The sequence below is a fragment of the Triticum urartu genome, chromosome 7 (genome assembly GCF_003073215.2).
Source record: "Triticum urartu cultivar G1812 chromosome 7, Tu2.1, whole genome shotgun sequence".
NCBI classification, from domain to species: domain Eukaryota; kingdom Viridiplantae; phylum Streptophyta; class Magnoliopsida; order Poales; family Poaceae; genus Triticum; species Triticum urartu.
Window position 1 is genome coordinate 12,122,380 of NC_053028.1, and position 9,795 is coordinate 12,132,174.

Here is a 9,795-nt window from a genome sequence, read left to right on the forward strand (position 1 = left end):
CCGATAGAAGAGCCAATTCTTGGAGAAGCACAGGGCATGGCTTGAAGGTAAACCTACTGCCCATCTGCATTTGCTAATGACTCTGTGAACAGAGGAACATAGGCTAGAAATCGTTGTGTACTGTTTTTCTCAAGCTTAAAGATACATCCAACTTGCTTATGTTGCATATCGTACGCTACCAAGGTATCACCACATCCACGTGAAAGCAGGAAAATGCTGTCACAATCTGGATGAATCCCAACAATCCTGTGCTTCTTCCCAGTCAAGCTCATAAGCTCATTGAATCTGGCAGTATGCTTTAGGACCAATTCTTTACTATCACAATCCTGGAGGCACCAGAGTTCTATCCTAGAGATTTGCTTGTTATCATCGAAGGAAGGTATAGCATAGTGTAAACACCCCCGAGATGATCCAATCATACCAAATCCTCGCCCGTACAACACACTGATGGTCTTACTACTTTCCCCTCCATGTCTACACCCAGCAACACATAATCGTCGATGATGTAATTAAGGTTGCCCATCACGTAGAGCAAGCCGCCAACAAAGATACATCTACCACCGAAAAACAGCGTATATTTCTCAGACATCCCACAATTCCTATGACTCTAGGCTCCTGTCCGGGAGGAGTAGATGTTCACTCGAGTGATGTAAGTTTCCAGATAGGTATGCTCGAAATGAAGAATATGGAAATGGGCCGAGGCCGCTGGGTCGAAAGCTAGACCGGTGGCACGGGTACGTCTGTTTGCTAGCTCCAGCGGTTGAGGTTGAGGGGGAAGCTGAAACCACCTCTTGGTGGTGGGATTGCATACGACCAAATGGGAATCATCCTTGCTATTGTAGAGGTGACAGAGAAGGAGGCCATTGCAGGCGTCCACCTGGGTGATGCCACTATACTTGTTTGGCTGCAGGTAAGGGAGGGGAGGGTCAAACGGTATTGCCGCGCCGGAGACGCTGGCAAAGTGGTGGTGTCACCCGTTGTTGCTGCTGGTCGTGTAGAGGAAGCGGGCTAGGGCCTGGGGCAACTTCTTGCGGTTTGCGGGGTCGGTGATGAGGTCACACCAGAGTACAGAGACACCCTTGAGGCGATAGATGGATCTCACAGGGAGACGACAGAGGATTTCCAGGATGAGGTCGTCAGTGAGCAGGCTAGCCGCCGTCGCCCCTGGATGGGTGCCCAGCCTCAGCTTGGTGTTCCTCCAGAACATCTCCCCCTGCTCCACCTCCTCCCTAGAGTGGACACGGAAGGGCCTAGGCAGGGGAATGATCTGCAAAAGGATAGAGGAAATCATTGATCTGGCTAATGAAAATCAACCCGGGTGGTGGTGACCTCGCCGTTTTTGAGTCGGGTAAGATAGTACCTTGGTTTAGGGTGTCGATGGGTGATGGGGACACCGCTGGCAGAGCTTTGCTTCTCGGAGGGCAACACAGCAGTGGCGGAGCTACAAACAAATTGTTGGGCGAGCCAAGCTAAGAATAATACGGAAATTTGAAATTCTGAATCATTGTCATTATAATAAGTAAACAAAAGAAGCTATACCAAAATACGTTTCCCCATTAGACTATTTTAGTTCGCGATTACAAAAGCTTGGAGATATCGGACCAGAGACTGAAGTGAGTGGATTGTTTCCGCTACGAAATTGGAATTTTATGTCAAAATGTAAAGAAACATGCTTTGCGTAAACTGTAAACAATAATGGTTCTGCATAAAAGGTACAACAGCAACATCTTCAGTTGTTTATTTATGCTTCCACCGTACACATATGAATAGACAATAACCTAAATGAAAGAAACTGGGAATGGATCAAAGAAAATTACATGTGCAACCTGCAGGGATTTGCCGCTGCTAACTACCCGCGGTTGCGTGGCCACGTGGCCTGGGGTCGTGGGTCGGCCGACTCGCCGTCGTCATGCTGTTGTGTGCCGGTGAGCGGAGGCCGATGTGTGCCGCTTGCCGGTGGCGGCGCCGCGGGCGTCAACCGCTCCTATGTGTCGATCCGTCGGGGGCGACTTGGCTGCTAGGTGCTTCTTCTTTTCCTGGGTGCCGGGCTATTTTTTTTTAGAACTGGGTGCCGGGCTGCTACGTGTTGGGTTGGGCTATGGCTGGCCAAACGGGCCGGGCCAACCAGGCCAGCCCGCGAACATGCCTGCACGGTCTGTCATGGGCCAGGCATGACATGGGCTAAACGGGCCATGCCTGGCACGCGGCACGACACGGCCCGTATAATAATCATGCCCTGGCGGGACGTGTCGGGCCAGGCACGATTACGATGGGTCGGGTCAGGCCGGCCAGGCCGTTTGACCAGGTCTGGTTGATCTCTGTGTTGGTCAGATGCTGTGGTCTGGGCTTAGATAAATTTGAAGCTACATCGCTGCGTGGGCTACGGCCTAGTCGGCCTTCACGTAGACCACCGCCACCACCACCACGTCGCCGAAGATGCCAAGAACATCAGCCACTATCACCCACTGACGAAGCTCGTCTCCAGCCACGAGGTCGTGCCACCAGATGAATGAAGGAGATCACGGCTGTCCACCACCGCGCCCACCACTACCAGTACTGCATGGTGGCTGCCCACGTCCCGCACCGTCATAGGGAAAAGGAAGCAAGCAAGCCGCCACGTGCATCACGTCGATTGAAGAGCGGATCTGTAGGTCTTTCCAGTAGGGTAGGTCCCAAAATATAGATTTCTTCTTCCACATGGGTGCGTGTCCCTCAGCGTCATTCGGAACAGCTACTGCGTAGGGACCCTTTCCAAAGATTACGTGTAAATCATTGACCATAGCAAGTACGTGATCACCGGTACGCATGGCGGGCTTCTTCCGGTGATCTGCCTCGCCTTTGAAATGCTTGCCTTTCTTTCGACATTGATGGTTGGTCGGAAGAAATCGACGATGGCCCAGGTACACATTCTTCCTGCATTTGTCCAGGTATATACTTTCAGTGTCATCTAAACAGTGTGTGCATGCGTGGTATCCTTTGTTTGTCTGTCCTGAAAGGTTACTGAGAGCGGGCCAATCGTTGATGGTCACAAACAGCAACGCCTTTAGGTTAAATTCCTCCTGTCCGTGCTCATCCCACGTACGTACACCGTTTCCATTCCACAGCTGTAAAAGTTCTTCAACTAATGGCCTTAGGTACACATCAATGTCGTTGCCGGGTTGCTTAGGGCCTTGGATGAGAATTGGCATCATAATGAACTTCCGCTTCATGCACATCCAAGGAGGAAGGTTATACATACATAGAGTGACCGGCCAGGTGCTGTGATTGCTGCTCTGCTCCCCGAAAGGATTAATGCCATCCGCGCTTAAAGCAAACCATACGTTCCTTGGGTCCTTTGCAAACTCATCCCAGTACTTTCTCACGATTTTTCTCCACTGCGACCCGTCAGCGGGTGCTCTCAACTTCCCGTCTTTCTTACGGTCCTCACTGTGCCATCGTATCGACTTGGCATGCTTTCCGTTTCTGAACAGACGTTTCAACCGTGGTATTATAGGAGCATACCACATGACCTTCGCAGGAACCCTCTTCCTGTGGGGCTCGCCGTGAACATCACCAGGGTCATCTCGTCTGATCTTATACCGCAATGCACCGCATACGGGGCATGCGTTCAGATCCTTGTATGCACCGCGGTATAGGATGCAGTCATTAGGGCATGCATGTATCTTCTCCACCTCCAATCCTAGAGGGCATACGACCTTCTTTGCTGCGTATGTACTGTCGGGAAATTCGTTATCCTTTGGAAGCTTCTTCTTCAATATTTTCAGTAGCTTCTCAAATCCTTTGTCAGGCACAGCATTCTCTGCCTTCCACTGCAGCAATTCCAGTACGGTACCGAGCTTTGTGTTGCCATCTTCGCAATTGGGGTACAACCCTTTTTTATGATCCTCTAACATGCGATCGAACTTCAGCTTCACCTTTTGACTTTCGCATTGCGTCCTTGCATCGACAATCACCCGGCGAAGATCATCATCATCGGGCACATCGTCTGGTTCCTCTTGATCTTCAGCACCTTCACCCGTTGCAGCATCATTGGGCACTGTCGGCGTTCTGGGAACGGGGGTCCCCAGACTTGCCTGCTTGCGGCCTGCGGCGTGGCTCAAGTGGGGGCCCAACATGGCCCATCTTCATCAGCACAAGGCTCAAGACCCTCGCGAGGGGCCAAGCCTCGCGAGGCGGACGACACGGCACTTCCTCAGGCGAAGCCTCCTCAGGCTGGCTCGCGAGGAGGTGGAGACATCAAGGCAGGGTACCTCGCGAGGTGCCCATGACGTAAGCCGTGACGACTTAGGGCACCAGGCGGGTGCCAGCGCGCGCAGCGTCCTTCTTTCCTCTTTGGTGCAAAGGGGGCAAGCGCAGCCGCGGAGTACCGAGGCATCAGGCAAAGGTTGCCATTCCGGTGCAACGAGACCAAGGCCAGGAGGACTACGAGACGGAGGTCACCATGGAGCCCAGCGCGGCGTCATCACCGGAGCCTTTGGCAGGCGAAGACTACTTTTGTCAGGATAGATGTACTAGCTGTCCCCCTTCAAATTAGCCCGCCATTGTTGGATCCCTTCCCGCTCAATATTTGGGGAGAGGGCCAGGGCCTCTATATATAGGACTAGCCACCCACATCGCAAAGGGTTGGCTCATCCGGTTCGCAAGCAGAGAGAGAGAGAGAGAGAGAGAGAAAGGTGACTGAGCTCCCCATAGCAGTTCACCGCCCCAGCCAAGAACAGACCCTCGCGAGGCTGTTCTTCCTTGTATTGTTCATCCTCACCAGCCCCAAGAGGCAATCCACCAACCACACACTGGAGTAGGGTATTACACCACATCGGTGGCCCGAACCAGTATAAATCTTGTGTCTCTTGTGCATTTCTTCCAGTAGTTTAGTTCCTTACGAGACGGAGAGGTTGAAGGCATGATCTCCGCGTGCACCCCAGTGTTCGAACCTTAAGGGTCTGCCGGAACCCGAAATCCGACATTTGGCGCGCCAGGTAGGGGTGCGCCGGAGGTCGTCTTCCACCACTCCGTGCCCCGTCGCATCTTCATCACTATGCCCGGCGACCAGGAGGGCAACCCTGACCCATGGGCTGCGTGGCCCGCTCGCGCGGAACCGCTCGCCTCGGGCGACCCCACGCCCCAGGCAGCTCGCGGTCCGCAGGGCGCTGTGGGCCGCGGGCGACGCGGACAGACTTCGGCGACTCTTACGCCGCGGCAGGCTCGGTCGGCAGCAAGGGCCTCCAATCACGCCGCGGCGACGACACCGTACACTCGCCGGGAGCAGGCGAACTCGAGGGCCGCGCTCACGGTGGCCCGGGAGCTGCTGCGGCGCAGACTGCTGGAAGGCAGCCACGACGTGCTGCTGGGGCGAGTGGCGGAGCTCCTGGGCTTCGCCGCCTCAGGGGATGACCCCTTCTCCACCCAGCTCGCATCACAAGCCCATGGCGACCCGCACGGGGGCTCCGCTCGGACCCGCGGGCCCCAAGGCTACTCCGACGCCAGTGAAGCTGTCAGCACCGGACCGGTGGCGGCGCTGCCCCCGCCACCGGCCCGCGGAGAAGGACACGACGCGACCCGTGGCCCCGGAGGACGGCCGCGTTGCCACCCCGCAGCAGGCATGGCAGGTGAGACCGCGTGGCATGTGGGGCGTCACGGCCTGTCATACGGGATGATGGCGATGGAAGAGTACGTGCCCCTCATGATGGACCAAGGGCACCCCCGCGAGGACGGACAAGGCTCGCTCCTCGGCCCGAGCTGGGGGGACGAGGCAATGGAGGCTGAGCCCTTCCAGGAGCCCCGGGACGAACCCGCTGGCCACGCTGGAGGCAACGATCATCGGGCGCCACTAACCCTTCAGGGGCAGGTATACGCTAACCATGGATCGCAGGAGGTGCAGGTCGCCGCGGCAAGCGGCTGCCCCGCTCCTACAGTCTCCCACCCCTCAGGAGGAGGGTGCAGGGGGCTGCAGGGGAGGGGCCGGAATCCGACATCACCACCGCGGCGTTCGGAGCAAGGCGTTCTCAGGAGGTAGGCCCTCTGCTGGGGAGGTGCCTCAGGGCCTGCCCCTGGCGGAGGACTCGTGGTCGTCGGGGGAACCGCTAGCGACCGCTCTACCCCATCGGGCGGCGTCCTGGGTTCCGGTCGTTGCTGATGGCACTAGAGTGTGGCGCAAGGCAGGGCCCTCGTCTGGCGATATGAAGCAAGGCCAGTACCTGTGAAGAAGGCCCAGTGCCTGTGAAGCTCGCCGCCCCGTGACACTCTCACGTAATAATGAGTGGGGCTGTACATGCCCCGGAGTCTCAGGGGTGCCGGCCTCAGGCCCTGGGGCTCCCTCCCACGCCCAGTGGACAGCACTTAGCTCCGCACTGGTGAAAAGACGTCAAAGACTAGATTAGGTGCCGGACGCGGCCTTTTGTCTGCCTTTTGTTGCCTTTCCCTTTGGCTGTATCTTTCTCTTGCTGGATTTAAGTTGGATTCGAATTCGAAATTTGCGTGTGTTCGGGGAAGGGGTGCTTATTCTCGCTCGATCCATTTCTCACGTTCTGGTTACCGCTTCGCCACAGCTGCCTCCCCTCACGAGCCCCTCGCGAGTCGGGTCAAGCCAGGCTCGTGCGCAGCCCAGGCTGCCGCCGTTGCTCCCCCTCGGGAGGATTTTCGGGCGCCTGCGGAGGTTGTCCTACTCTGAAAAGGCCCGGAGCCTGTGAAGCAGGGCGAGTGCCCGTGAAGCTCTCGCGCTCGAGGAAAAGGCCCGGAGCCTGTGAAGCAAGGCGAGTGCCTGTGAAGCTCTCGCGCTCGAGGAAAAGGCCCAGAGCCTGTGAAGCAAGGCGAGTGCCTGTGAAGCTCTCGCGCTCGAGGAAAAGGCCCGGAGCCTGTGAAGCTCTCGCGCTCGAGGAAAAGGCCCAGAGCCTGTGAAGCAAGGCGAGTGCCTGTGAAGCTCTCGCGCTCGAGGAAAAGGCCCGGAGCCTGTGAAGCTCTCGCGCTCGAGGAAAAGGCCCAGAGCCTGTGAAGCAAGGCGAGTGCCTGTGAAGCTCTCGCGCTCGAGGAAAAGGCCCGGAGCCTGTGAAGCAGGGCGACTGCCCGTGAAGCTCTCGCGCTCGAGGAAAAGGCCCAGAGCCTGTGAAGCAAGGCGGGTGCCTGTGAAGTCATTGCGCTCGGGAAAAGGCCCGGAGCCTGTGGAGAAGGCCAACGCATGTGAAGTTTCTCACCAGCGACGATCTCACATCCTGAGGACCCAACTAGAAAGCACCCGAGGCGTCGCGCCCTCCTGCGGGCCGCCTCGGAACCAGCGTGGGACAAAGGTAAACCAGCCCACCGTCGGGCGCGCGCGCAATTTGATTACTACTAATATGATGGACACAGGTTTCTACATGAGGGGCTTCCCCTCCCAAAATGCTCTCACAAGCCACCAGGTCAAAAGCCTGAGTTCTATTCATGCAGGAAAAAAGAGCAGGAGCGATACACACTCAGTCGGACCAATCCCCCAATGCGTCCCCGGAAGCACCTCCCGAGCCTTCGCCGGAGTCGCCGAGCTCGCCATCGACGCCTGCGTCGCCGCCGGCGGCGTCAGAGCCGCTCGCCGCGCCGTCCTCGTCTGCGCCCACGACCGCGTCACCAGGCGCTCCCTCGTCTCCAGTCGCTCGTACTCAAGGGTGCGTTCGGCGGCTTCCAGCATCAACGCCTCCTCGCGCTTCTGAAGCTCAGTCGGGTCGCCAGAAGCCACCCCCATCGACGCAAGGGCCGCCTCGCGCAGCTCCGCTTGCTCCGCCAGCGAGTGGCACCAGGCCAGGAGCTCGCGAGCCCGTTCCTCCGCCGCCTCTCGCCGCACGTCAGCTCTCTGGGCCTCCTCGACGGCCTGGGAGCGGGCCACTCGAGAGGCCTCCAGCGACGCCTTCGCTTCCTCATCATCAAGGTCACGCTGGCGACGCGCGAGGGTGACGGCGGCCTCCAGCTCGCGCCTCCCTGCGGCCAGGCGCAGGCCCTCGGCCTCCAGGCGAGCGTCTTCATCGGCAAGCTCCTCCCCAAGCAAATCCACTGCGTCGACCGCTCGTCGAAGGAACCCATGGCGGCAAGCGCGGCGCTCCCGGGCGCGCTCGAGCACATCTTCTGCACCATCACCCGCCCCAAGCAAGCGCTGGGGACTACGAGTCACCGTTCCTCTTCCGGGCGGGGGGCTGGGGGCTGGCGCCCTTGCGACAGCCGGGCGTGCCGCATCAGGAGCCCGGCCTAGGGCCAGCCCATCTCCAGATGAGGGGCGCAGGAGGTGCCTCAACCAATCGCAGTCCAAGACCAGACGGGAGGCACCTGACAGACCGGCTATCCCCTGAGAGGGCCCGCGAAGGAGAAGCGCGGGGAGTGAAGGGCCGCGGCGCACCACGGGATGATCCGCCCCATCAGTCGCCCTCACCACGAGGGCAGAGCTGCTCGGAACACTTGAGGATGGCGGAGGAGGCGAAGCCAAGGGAGGTGGTACCTCGGCAACTTCCATGATCTCAGTCAGAAGGGGCCTGCAGAGCAAGGATCAGCGAGAGCAACAAGGGGATCAGGAGCCAGAAAGGAAAAAGACTTACTCATCAGTGGCGAAGTACTTCTTGCGCTTCAGCACGTGACGGGGGGAGTCATCACCCAGGGCCTCCCTCTTCCTCCGGAGGGCCACGAAGTCCACGCGGAAGCGGCCCAAGAGAAGAGCGCAGGGATCAACCGACCGCGAGGACGAAGCATCAGAACGGTCCGCGCCGGGAGCGCCCACCTGGCGCGTGCCGTCCATCGCCTCGCCAGGAGGCATGGCTGGGGCCCCCAAGGCCTCAGCCTCGGGCGCTGGGAGCGGCTGCCTGCCACCTTCAGCCGCAGCGGTGCGGGCCTCAGAGCTGTCCCCTCGCGAGCGGCACCTAGCGCAGCCACCTCCTCAGGAGCTGTCCCCTCGCGAGCGGTACCTGGCGTGGCCATCGCCTCAGGAGCCCCGTCGGCCTCAGGCGCCTCCTGCCTCCCTGCTCCGCCACTTGAGGAGGAGTCACCTTGGCCGATCGGGAGGGGAGTCACCACTACAGGGTTCGTGTGAGGTCCTTGGAGGCCGGCGGGGCGCAGCCCCCACTCATCGAAGGCGGGCATCTGCTGCACGAAGTCAGCCCTGCTCTGGCAAAGATACAACAAGGCCCCTCCCTCCCGGATGTTGCCGGGGTTGAGGTCCCCGGCCAAGGTCAAGAGCGTCGACTTCAGCGCCGCAGGAGCCAAGTCTTCTTCCTGGAGCCTCATGTCATCCTCACGCCCACGGAAGGCCCACATTCGGCGAGAGTGGCGCTGCAAGGGAGCAACGCGGGACAACAGAAACTCCTTCACCACTTTGGGCGCTGTCACGCCGAGCTTCCTCAGGAGCGCGAAGCGGGACCAGACGAAGACAAGCCGGGAGTTCTTCAGCGTCTCCTGGCCCCAACCCGAATTGGGGACAGCAGGCGAGGTCGGCTCCGATAGCAGGGGCTGGGCACCCCTGCGTCCACGTACAACCACCGCTCGCGGAACCCGGCCGCGGGCTGGGGGAGGTTGAAGTCAATCCCAGAGGCCTCGGTCGCAGGCTCGGCAGCGAAGCTCGCGCACGCCCAGCGCTGGGAGGGGTCGACAAGGCGCAGCAAGAAGAAGTGGCGCAGCAAGGCAACCGAAGGAGGGATGCCCACCATGGCTTCGCAAACGAAGGTGAAGACCGAAAGGAGGGTGATGGACTCAGGGCTTAGATGCATCAAGTGGATCTGGTAATGGGAAAGCACGGCATTGAAGAAATCGGAGAAGGGGGGAACCAGACCCGCCCACAAGGCGTCAGTAAAA